We start from the raw sequence: 13,152 nt of genomic DNA on the forward strand, positions 1-13,152 counted from the left end.
AGGTTGGTCAGAGCTGGAAATGGGTCCCATAACTGGAACATAAAATCCATGTGATTACCATTCCCCTTTGACTGACATGTGGGGTTTTATTTCTGTTATCATTTCATGTCCCAAGTCTTATGACGTGAACAGGCTGTGCACTGAGCTCTGTGGCTGCAAAGATGAATAAGGTGCACCTCACCTTTGGGGGATCTCAGAGTTTGGCTGGAAGACACAGTAACCAGAGGATAACAATCCAAGGTGAGGAGGACTCTAGTAGAGCCCAGGAGAGATGGCTTATTGCCTGGGGCAGTAGAAGGAACCATTTGATCCGAGGATAAGGAAGAAGAAACTGCAGTGGCCCTAACAACACCTAAGACCTGACAATTGGGTGCTGCTCTAGCCAGGAGAGATTGGAGCTGCCCTCTCTCTGAGCTCCCGTGTTGTCTGCATTCAGAAACAAAACACACTCTAGAAGGGTCCCATTTCCTGATATTCCTGACATCCTCCTTCGGTGATTCTTAGCTGTTTAGTGGGTGAAGTCCAGAATGCGGACGTGTAAATAAAGGAGTTTCTCAGACAGGGGATGTCTCCGTGAGATGGAGAGCTGGCTGGACAAGCATCAGGACAACTTGGTCCCCAACACACACTTGGAAGGCTGACAAAAATGGCTCTGAGCCCCTAAGTGATTTTCAGACCAGGACTGGGAGCAGCTGTGACTGTGCATGGCCAGTCTCCACCCAAATCTGGTGTCACAAAATGACGCAGGTCTAAATGCCGGCATTCTTCTTAAGACAAAGGAGTTAAGTTAATGGGAGTAACTCTTTATTTCCTCTACATTTCTGGAGATTACTGGGAAATTGGAATCTGTCTGGGAAACAGGAGCTCTGCCCGAGGTATATTTCTTCTTTGAGAAAGCTAATCAACCTATATGAGATTAGTATTCATATTAGCATGTTGGAGATTAATGTTCTTTCTAACCTCCTTCATGGTATTTAGTGAGAATGCCTGGACATGAGCATTAGGTAAAGTTTGCTTGAAGGGTTTATAATGAGAAACTAAGAAAACTGATGCTGATCAGTAGTTTATGTTCATCCTCTATCTATGATGTTGAGTGATGGAAAAAGAAGCAGCACTTGGGTTCAGATCCCAGCCCCACTACTACCCACCTACCTATGTGAACAGGTTACCTCTTATCTTTGACCCTCAGCTCATCCACATGATAGCAATAAAATTATTCACTTAGCAATTGTTTTCATTGTTCATTCATGTATTCATGCCACAAACATTTATTGAACACCTACGATGTGCTTTGCAACAAAAGGCAGTATACCTTTTGGGTTAAAAGCATGAACTCTGGAGCCAGAATATCTGGGTCTAGGATTCACCACTTACTAGCTGTGTGACTTTAGGCAAGTCATTTAACTTCTCCATACCTCAGTGTGCTCATCCATAAAATGGAGATAACAATAGTACCTATCTCATGAGGCTTCTTTAAATAATAGATTTCTTAACATATGTAAAGTGCTTATAATAGGGCCTAGAGCACAGTACTTTATAATACTAGCTATTTTTCTAGGTACCGCATTCCTAATTGGAACTTACATTCCAATAGGAGGGAAGGGCAAAAGTCATGAATGAGTAAACTATTTAATATGTAAAAAGATGATAAGTGCCAGGGGGGAAAGAGAGCAGGAAAAGCAAGATGGAGTGTGCAGGGGGGTGGATTGCAATCTTTGATGTGGTGGTTAGTGTAAGTCTCATTGAGAAGGGGACATTTGAGCAAAGAATTGAGGAAGGAAAGGAGTGAGTCAACCCTATATCTTGGGGAAAAGTATTATAGCAAAGAGATCAGCTAGTACAAGAGCTTTAAGGTGGGTGTGTACCTGGCATGCTTGAGAAATAGTGAGTGCAGGGGAGGAAAAAAAACTCTCCTGAATCCTCTTACATTCAGTTTCTGGGGCACAGCAGATTAAACTGAGAAAAGACAGGTTAACAAAAGAAGAGGCAAACACGTTTATTTGATATTAATATTTTAATTTTGTTTTAATGTATACACAGGGGTGTCACAAAAAAGGAAGTAAAAACCCAAAGAAGTGGTTAGGCCTGAGAGCTTAAATTGATTTTAATAATGTTACATTTATGTATGGCTTCTGAGAACATACAAAAATAAGAGCATTACACTTGACATTAGAAATTGTGAGATAATCTAGTGCCGTTATTTGCTAACTGTGAGAACTTGAGCCAGTCATTGAGAATTGTTATCCTCAAAGTGGGATAATATCTTCCTCACAGGATAGTCATTAAATAAAAATAATAAATTAAATTTTTTAAAAATACCATTTTAACAAAGATCACTCCACTCTACTTTTGTGGAGAAGTGCCAAGACAAAGAAAAAGGATTTGGGCTTCCAGGGGCAGTAAATGGTGGGAAGGTAGATATATAGAGGGAAACTAATGGAATATAAGGGTTATTTCAGTAAGGTTTACTATGCAGATTCAACTTGGTCTCACCTCCAATATGAGAGTCGTCTTCTCTTCCTGATATGGGGTTGGGGAGACAACTTCACAAGGGGAATTTATGCTCTGCTTTTAGGTAGATAGAAAGAGGATAGAGAGCTCATCCTGCAACTGCTGTTTCTCAATTGTCTTCTGCTCAGAATAATCCACATGCCAAAAAGTATGTCATATTTTGGGGCGGGCATATTCTGATTTCCTTCATCAGGAAGACAGTGTGACTAGAACCAAGCAGGGGAGGACAAGAAGGGTAGGAGATGAAGTCAGAAAGGTAACAAGACCAGATGGTGTCAGGACACCTCATAGGCCATTATGAGGACTTTGGTTTTGCACTGAGAGAAATAGAGAGCCACTACAGGATTTTGAGCAGAGTGACATGGTCTGACTTATACTGTCTAAAAAGATCTATTTGGAGGTGCCTGGGTGGCTCAGTCAGTTAAGGGTCCAACTCTTGATTTCCACTCAGGTCATGATCTCAGGGTCATGAGATTGAGCCCCGGGTCTCTCTCTCTCTCCCTCTCCTTCTGCCCCTCCCCCCCCACTTGCACACACTCTCTCTCTTTATCTCTCTCTAAAAACAAATAAATAAAATATAAAAAATAAAATAAAAAGATCTATTTGGTTACCATGTGATATAACAGACTATAGAGGGCAAGAGTGGAAGAAAGACCAGTTAGGAAGCTATTGCAATAATCCAGGCAAGAGATAATAAAGGTGATAGCAGTGGAGTGATGAGAAGTGGTCAGATTCCAGACATATTTCAAAGGTGAAACAAACAGAATTTGCTGAAGGACTGGACATAAAGGGAAGTGGGGGGATGACTCTACAGAAAGATACAGTTGCGATCAATTGAGATGAGGAAGACTAACAGTAGAGTAGGTTTGATTGGAAGGACATGAATTTGAGATGTTTATTAGATGTAGATATGTCAAGTAAGTAGTTTGGTATAAAGTTCAGGAGAGAGTGAGGTCACCAAGGAGGTGAGGATGAATAGAAAAGAAGACCAAGGACCAAGCCATGGTCACACCAATATTAAGAGGTCAGGAAGAAGAAGAATTCTCAAGAGAGAGTGAAAAGGAGGAAAATCCAGAGAGTGTGATGTCCTGGAAGGCAGGTGGACAAAGTCAAATGTAGCCTACAGGTCATTCTAAGTAAGATGATGAGGATGGAGAACTAACCATGGGATTTAGCAATGTGGTTGATTAACATACGAGACTTGCTCAGAGTAGTGCACAGTAAATATTAGTTCTTATTATTACCCCCATCAGTAGGCTTTATCAAGCACCCAACTATATCAGTATCTCTGCTCCCATCCGTCGGCCACTCAGGGTAAGAAGCTGAGTTTGCATAAGTAGAGCTAGATCCAGCAAGCACTGGAACCAAGGGATGGGGTATTGGAATCCCTGAGGGAAAGTAGGGGAAACTGAGCCCAAAGAACCAGAAGGAGGAATCTGAATAAGTCAAGCTAAGGACTGGGGGTGAGGGGGTCAAATCAAGGATAAATTGGGTATGAGCAAGGTGGCCCTGGCTAATCTCAATAAATTCCTCGTTTGGCCTCTGCGGCCTTTATGAGCTGATGAGTTCCTACAGGGTCAGGTAGTTTTGTTTGTGGGCTTGTTTATTAAAGTATAATCAACATACAATGTTATACTAACTAGTCTCAGGTGTACAATATGTTGATTCCACAATTCTATACATTACTCAATGCTCACCACAATAAGTATCATCACCATCTGTCACCATACAACATTATTACAATATATTGACTATATTCCCTGGGTGTACTTGTCACCTCCTTGACCTCTTTATTTTATAACTGGAAGTTTGTACATCTTCATCCTTTTTATCTATTTTGCCCATCTCCCACCTACCTCTCCTTTGGCAACCACCAGTTTGTTCTCTATATTTAAGAGTCTCTTTGTTTGTTTGCTTGTTCATTTATTTTGTTTTTTAGATTTCATATATAATTATATATGTATATAAGTAAAATCATGTGGTCTACCCCTGTTTGACTTATTTCAATTAGCATCATTATAGGATCATGTGTTTTAAAGGGCCAGAGGCAGGCAGATAGTATAAACACAGACCTTTCTAGTCCTCCCTCTCTTAAGACGAAAAACAAAATTAAATGTAGAGAGTCCCATTATATGGCTCATTACACATAACTTATATGTCATTGGCCAAGTCATGTCCCTGAAAATAACGATTACTAACCCAAAGCACACCAGACCATGAAGCTCTTCTTGGTCTTGTTCCTCATACTGAGTACTTGAGTCTTAAAGGACTGATAGCCTCAGGAATATATGTCAATAGTCAGTCTGTGTGGTAGGATATTGGGGTTGGAAGTTGCTCCCCACCCCGTGAATCCTGCTTCCAAAATTCTCTCATCTCTTGGCTATTATCTGCTTAGGATTTTCCAGAAGTCTTGGTCTCCTCATTGTTAAAGCAGGGATAACTAAGGATTGAATGATACCACATTTGCACTTACAGGGCTTAGTACAGAGCCTGGCACATAAAGCACCAGGAAATGTTTGTTGGTATTGTGGGTGCTGTCAACTCATTGTTAGGAGGCAGACATGCCTGGAAAGAGGAATGCTTTAACCTTGCCTCCTGGGTTGAAGGCAGGCTTTTGAGAAGCTGCACAGTCAGGGTATGAACACACAGGAAGCAATAGGCAAAAAGGTGTCAGGAGACTGGGAGCTTCAAAAACGTACTGTCAATAAGTCTACAGAACAGCATTGCTGTTCTGACTAAAGTAGTACTATATCTACAATTACCAGGATGTGGTCTTACTCTCTGACTTCTGTTGGCATTTTAACCTGTTGAGTTATATACCAGGCCATCAGGTAGCACATCTGTTCTTCCTCTCCAGACCACCTCCAGCCACTACTTTCCACCTCCCACAACCCGCTGCAAACCTCACTTATAATTTAGACTACTTGTGGTTCTCCAAGAACACCTTGTGGTTATTGCCTCAACATCTTTGCTGTGCTATTCCCCTCCCTGCCTCTGCTTCTGGTTGGGTCCCACTCATCCTTCAAAACTCAGCTTATGTGTCATCTTCCCCCAAAAAACCTTCTTAATAATTCTTTCCAAGCTGAGCACTGAACCATTCTCTGCTTGACCACAATGCTGTGCTTACTAATTTTATAGCACTTAGCACTTTTAATAACATGGCCTGTTTGCATGCTGTCTTCCACTAGGTTTTAAACTCTTCCAGCAAAATATCTTACCCATCACTCTCCAGCCCCCACTTAGTGGCTGCTACATAGTAAGTGCTCACTAAATGTGGTAGTATACACATTTATAGCACAAAGACAAAAAAAATCGTGCACTGAAGAACAAAGAATGGAAAATAAATAGCCAAGAGATTTTCATATATGTTTGGAGATAATAAAAACAAGAAAGACCAAAGTTTCTCTTGTTATTTGGAAGATTTCACCAAAAAAGGTAGTTGTGAATAGCCATTTGGAAGAAAATAAGAGACAAAGAGCATTTCAGCAGTGGGGATAGAGTGGAGTGGTGGTTGTGGGAGAGGAAAGGAAAAGAGTCAACAGGGCTTGAGAGAGAGAAAGAAGTCCAGCCTAACTCATGCAGGGTTATCTTAACAACTTCTGTGTCTATTACTCTCCCACTGGATCACATGTGAAAGAAAGTGCACACAACATAATGGTTGAAAGTCAGCTAGACCTACATTTGAGTGTTGCTTCTTGTGGGTTGTATAATCCTGGACAAGTTGCTTGATTTTGCTGGGCCTCAGTTTCCTCCTCCACAAAATTGGGATGAGAATACCCACTGCACAGGGAAGTACTGGTGTGAAAATGAAATGAAATAATATTTGAAAGTGCTTAGTTAGCACAGAATCTGATCTTATTGGTCAGATTTTGTTGCAACAACAAAGAAGCCCCAAATCTCAGTGGTTTACAAGCACAAATATTTCTTTCTTGAGATTTGGACTCCACTGGTTTCCCACTTGGCTGCCCATTCAGTGGCTCATGATGGAGGAACAGCGACTCTCTAAGGCCAGCTGTTCTCATAGAAGAGAACAGGCTCCAAGGGGGACAGAGCTGAGCTATGCCAGCACAATTAAATCTTTTTTTTTTAAGATTATTTATTTATTTACTTACTTACTTACTTATTTGAGAGAGAGAGCACATGAGAGGGGGAGGGTCAGAGGGAGAAGCAGACTCCCTGCTAAGCAGGGAGCCTGATGCAGGACTCGATCCTGGGGCTCCAGGATCATGACCTGAGCCGAAGGCAGTCGCTTAACCAACTGAGTCACCCAGGCGCCCCAACACAATTAAATCTTTAGCTCTGACATGTTTGCTTATGTTCCACCTGCCAAAGTAAATCCCATGGCCCAGCCCAAAGCCAGTGGGTGGGGTGTCACCTGCAGAGAAGCATGGCAAACACAGGGGAGCATAGATAATTGTCAATAAGTGAAGCATTCTACCACACATGGCCCTCCACTGGCCACTGCCCCTGAGTCAGTAAGTAGACTCACAGGTACCTGGGAGATGCAAGTGGTCTTAGAAGGATGGGAATGTAATACCCAAGGAGACAAAAGAAAAGGGATGGCTTTCAAACCTATTTCCACTCCTACCCCACTGCTATGCCATCCCTTTCCCCACTCACCTCTCCATTATTCCAAATTCCTAGCTCAGGTAAAGGATGAAAAAAGAACTGACTATTTAAAGGGGTTCATGATAATATGTCACCTGTTAAGATCACTCATTTCTTACTTCTCTTCCCCTCATTCACTTCTTACCAGGCAAGCGGGCTCCTTGATAGTCTTTGAATCCCCTAAGCATGTTGCCACCTCAGGGCCTTTGCACTTCCTATTCCATCTTTCTAGAATATTCTTCCTAAGTGTCTGCATGACCTGCTCTGTTACTTCTTCAGGTCTCTGCTCAAATGCCATCTTGTTGGAGAGGCCTTCTGTATTAGTCTACTTGGGCTCCTTCAAAGAAATACCAGACAGATGGGATGGCTTAAGCAACAGAAATGTATTTTCTCACAGTTCTGGAGGCTGGAGGCCAAGATCACAGTGCCAGCATCCTCGGGCTCTGGGGAAAGTTCTTTTCCTAGTTAGCAAATGGCTGCCTTCTCCCTGTGAGCTCACCTGAAAAAGAGAGGAAGAGCACAAGCTCTCTGGGGTCTCTTCTTATAAAGGCCCTAATCCTATCAGACCAGGTCCCTGCCCTCATGGCAAATTTAACTACCAAAGGTCCCATTTCCAAATACCCACACATTGGGTATGGGCCCAACATATGAATTTGCAGGGACACAAACATTTAGCTCACCTTCCCTGATCAACCTCAGTAAAATAATAAACCTCTGCCTAACGATCCCCGCCCCCACCATGGCCCTTACTCTGATTTACTTTTTTCTCCATGGCATTTATCACAATCTGACTTACTATACATTTACTTATTTTTTATGTTATTTATTATCTATCTCCCTCTTTTAGAATATAAGCTCTATGAGAGCAGGGATTGTTCACTGCTATATCTTTAGCACCTAGAATTGTGAGTGATTCATAACAGGTAGTCATTACATATTTGTTGAATTAATTCATTGGGCAAATATATGCTATAGACTTTATATAATTTAGTCTAATTTTAATCTTCTTGGGAAATATATATATATATGGCATTTTTGAGCCCCATTTAATGGATGGGAATATTTACAGAGAGTTAAAATAACTTGCCCAAGGTTACCCAGCTCAGGGCTGCCAACACTACCACACTCCACGAGGAGACAGCCCTCAGGCCCTCAGGCTGCAGCTGAAACACAGCAGTTGCTTCTTCTGCTTCCCAGGATCAAGGTGGCAGCATGGAGAGCGTCTCCTATACCAGGTGGGCAGCTCCCCATAGAATGACGTCCAATGAAGGGCCTGGGGTTCCCTGGTGGGGGCTGTTACACTGTGAGGCCTGTGGGCACTTAAGACAGTATCATGGTGGTATTCAGTAAACCCATATCAAATTTATAATTGAATGGTGATGACCTCCTCTTTCTATAGTTCTCTGTTGGTAGCTACTTACAAGGGAAAGGCACTGGGGAAAAGGAGCAGGAAGAGGGAGAGGGAAACACAATTTCTTGCCACCAGTGACAATGGATGATGAAGCAACTGTGTGTCAGCCTTAAAAAACACAGTCACTGGCTGGGGGGTACTTGGGTCTCCCTCTGCATCCAGAGTGAGCATGCTCAGTGAGGGTCAAAGACAATTGCAGCCTCTTCAAGGCCCTTACCGGTGGACAGCATTCTTGGGCCTGAGCAGAAGGGAGTCTCTGTGGAGCAGGAGAGGGAGGGAAGCTCTGAGGAGATGATCCTGGCTGTGGCATGCTATTAGAGATGCTGCGCACAGAAGTGAGGAGGAAGCATTAACAAGTGTTGTCAGTGTGCTCTGAGCTCACCCTCTTCCTGCTGGTCACTGTCACACAGAGTGAACAGGGCCCCCTTCTTCCTTCTCCCCAACACCAACCTCCCCACCCCCCAAGTGGAGCTACTCTGTTCTCTACCCATCCCTTTCCCTGGGGAGCAGAGTGGCCAGGGAATGAGGCTCTGTTGGCCCACAGGGAATGAGGCTCTGTTGGCCCACCTGGTCCATGCACAGAGACCAGTGGAAGGACCAGATGTACGTGCCAGATCAGTTTGTCTCTCATGCTGATTCTTCACCTTCACTGAACTTGCAGGGCCAAGGGAGCCTGCAGAAGCAGTGATCACCCAGAACCAGCACCTCTCCCCAGTGGCTACCTCCCAAGGGCCTCAGAATGGCCATGCCCCTCTCTTCCTCTGTCAACTATTCTTTGACCCTCTAGAACACTATTTTCTGAGCTACAAATGACAACTCATTAGTGAGTCATGAAATCAGTTGAATGGGCTGCTATCACCATTTTTAATAAAATAAATTAAAAGAGAAGAAAATATCAGTGTGCATTGCACAAAGGGTGAATATTGTTTTGCAAAACTTTTGTTTCAGTTAAGTACTGTGTGTGTGTGTGTGTGTGTCTTGAGTATTCTGGGTTGAGTATTAAGTGTATTTTTTACTGGGCTTATGACAGAGTCTGCCCACAAAAGAACAATACCTATTACAGGCTGTAGCAGAGGATCTTCCAAAGCCAGGTATGATCCTACCCATTCAATAAGGGCAAGCTGGGGGTTCCTGAATTGTAGGCTATGAACCCTGTGGGGGGCTGCTTGCCATCTCTGCTTAGGGGTATCAGTGCATCTGCAGAGGAATTTGATTTGCAAGTGAGCCTAAGCAGAGGGTTCAACAGTCTCAGAGGAGGATACTGGATGCTGAGTGCAAGGGCAACACTAAGGGCTAGAGGCAGAAAAAGCAGGGGGTCTGGTGGCCCCAAAGAGGAAGGTATAAGTCAGGCTGTCAGCATCTAATGAGTGTTAATACAAAGCACTTTGTTAGGCACCATGGGGCATCCAAGGAATAAGAAGTGCTTTGGCCTTAATGAATCCACAGGACAGCAGGGTTGAAAGCCAGGCAGATCTGAACAGTAACAGGCAACATGTACAAAATTGTATGTTAATTAAGAGTAGACCCAGCAACTGAGATGCCCTTCAGCAAGTGGATAAATAAACTGTGGCACAACCAGACAATGGAATATTACTCAGCACTAAAAAAAAAAAAAGTGCTACCAAGGCATAAAAAAACATGGAGGAAACTTAAACACATATTACTATATGAAGGAAGTCAACTGAAAAGGCTACATATTGTATGATTCCAACTATATGGCATTCTGGAAAAGGCAAACTATGGAGATGGTTAATAAAAAAAGATCTGTGGTTGGTAGGGGGAGACAACGGTGAATAGGTGGGGCACAGAGGACTTTTAGGGCAGTGAAAATAATCTGTATGACATTATAATGATAGATATATATCATTATCCATTTGTTCAAACCCATAGAAACTGCAACACCAAGAGTGACCCTAATGTAAACCAAGGACTTCGGGTGACAATGATGTGTCAATGTAGTTTCATCATTTATAAAAAAAAAATGGGGGCACCTGGGTGGCTCAGTCATTAAGTGTCTGCCTTCGGCTCAGGTCATGACCCCAGGGTCCTGGGATTGAGCCCCGCGTTGGGCTCCCTGCTCAGTGGGAAGCCTGCTTCTCCCTCTCCCACTCCCCCTGCTTGTGTTCCCTCTCTCGCTGTCTCTCTTTCTCTGTCAAATAAATAAATAAAATCTTTAAAAAAAATGTATTGCTCCAGTGGTGCATGTTGATAATGGGGGAAGCTATGCATGTGTGGGGGCAGGAGGTATATGGAAATTCGCTGTACCTCCACTCAATTCTGCTGTGAACTGAACACTGCTCTAAAAAATAAAGTCTATTTTTTAAAAATAAAAAGAAGGAGACCTCCTGAGTATAAATTGTAGGGGTAACAAGTGCCAGAAACAGAGTGTGCAGGCAGGAGGAGGTTGAGCAAGACACTGAGAGATGCAGAATTTGAATGGAAAGGCACTGGAGATCCAGGGAAAATGGAGTCAAGCCTGGGTGCTACTAGTCAGTGTAATGGGTTCTTGAGACTATACTGACATTACCATAGCTGGAGCAGAGACTCTGAGTAGAGGCTGGCTTCATAGGGTGAGGCAAGATTATGGAAAGTCAAGGAAATGGATTTGATATTATAAATAAGATAGACATCTAACATAACCCAAATGTCAGCTGCAGGCACACTGGCCACTTGAGATCCAAATAAGGTTGCCTTGAATCTCAGTTCTACATCCCGTGGAAAATTCAATGCTCTCCCCAACACGTCTACACTTTCACTACACTACATTTTTGTGGTCTCCTCTGGTTCTGGAATTAGTTCAGTTTATCAACACTCACCTTCCAGTGCATGTGGCCCCTCTTCTCACCCAGAAGTGAAAATCCGTTGATTTTCCTTTCCCTTGATTGACTCGCCACCCCCCGCCCCAAATCTTACAAGGCCTTTGCTGACATTTTGAGGAAAATGAAGAAAGGATTTACCTTGCAGCAATGCAAACAAATTAAAATTTAATAGTAAAAAGTCCCTGTTCTTAAAAGGTCCCTCTGCAATTTTCCCTGAAACCCAGTTTTCTTCTGTCTAAATTGCGGAGCCGCTCCTCATATAGCCCTTCTCCTTCTTTCCCCTCCCCTACACCCAGTCCCTGCTCCTGTCTCAGGTACAGCAGTTTGGGGATACCTGGGTCTTCTCGTTTCTTGCCAGCCTCAGGATCCTGCCTTCCACCCCCAAGTCTATCCAGGGATTTTCTTAAATAAAGAGTTTCCTTCCTAACAGGAATTCGGATCCCAGCTATTAAGATTTTTGTGAATTTTCATTCCGTTTCATAAGAAATGTTACAGGGAGGTATAAATGCCTAGGACATGGGGAAACTGAATGCAGAGGATGAGTAAGAGGCAAAAAAGAGGGTGTGAAGATGATTTGGGGTTTAAAACATTGTCAAAGGAAGGAAAAGAAATGGAGGTTAAGGAAACCCACCCAAGTCACATTTACATTCTGGTGTTTGCAGAGTTGGTTCTGCAAGTTTCCACACTGAGGCTGACAAAAGGAAGATTTGGGAGAAGGGAGCCATGTTGAATGACACATGGATGTTGGACTTCCAGCCAAAAGGTGACACAAGACATCTGCATTCTGCTTGTAATTTGCAGTATGATCTCATTTAAATCACTTCCTACTCTGGGTCTCAGTTTCCTCATCTGTACAGTAAGAAAGTCAGACTAGAGATCCTTTCCTATAAATTCCATAATCAGACCTTAAATTATGTTTGTAGTTTGCTTGGTTTTATTGCTTTTGCAGGCTTCTTATTAAGAGCAGAAAAAGTCATAGGAGAGAGGTCAATAATTGTAAAGGGGGGGAGAATGGGGACTTCTGAAAACATGTAGCACTGAAGAGGCTTGGACTGTTGGCACATTAGCTAAAATGTTGTGTGGTTATTCTAGTAGAGCTGTACTCTAATAGAAGATGATGATCCTTAGCAGATGGACACTGCATGTTCTGAGGCTCAGCTACTCACGCCTACAGAAAGCTGGGAAAGTTGGCCCACACAGTCACAAATAGGCCTGTCATTCCAGTGTCACTTACCTCAACTTCACACATCTAGAAGGGAAAAACCCACCCACCGAATTGTTAGTCTTGAAAATCCTAACCTCTAAAGGGTTTCTCAAAGTGTGTGCAGTTAGTCCTGAAAGTGCTCAAAAAACAAAGAGAAATTTTAGTCAAATGTGCTCAGGAAGCACGATCTACCTTTAGTTCTTTCTCAGCTAAACAAAATGTGGAAATGTTCTCACCCTTAGAATCCATAAGAATTAGCTGCAGTGTTCGGAAGAAACGTAGTCACCCAGATGAAGTGCACATCGCGTTTAGAGCACACATCCTACCTGTCTTAGTTTGGGCTGCTATAACAAAACACTATAACCTGGGTGATTAGTCAACAACAGAAATTTATCTCCCACAGTTCTGGAAGCTGGAAGTCAGAGATCATGGTGCTAGGGTGCTCGGGTTCTGGTGAGAGCCCTCCTAGAGGCTGCAGACAGCTGATTTGTCCTCATATCCTCAAGTGGCAGAAAGAGAGCTAGCTAGCTCTCCAGCCTGCTTAGATGGACAGTAATTGCATTTATGGGGGCTCCAGTCTCATGACCTAATTTTTTTTT

This window comes from Neomonachus schauinslandi, chromosome 4 (assembly GCF_002201575.2).
Source record: "Neomonachus schauinslandi chromosome 4, ASM220157v2, whole genome shotgun sequence".
NCBI lineage: Eukaryota > Metazoa > Chordata > Mammalia > Carnivora > Phocidae > Neomonachus > Neomonachus schauinslandi.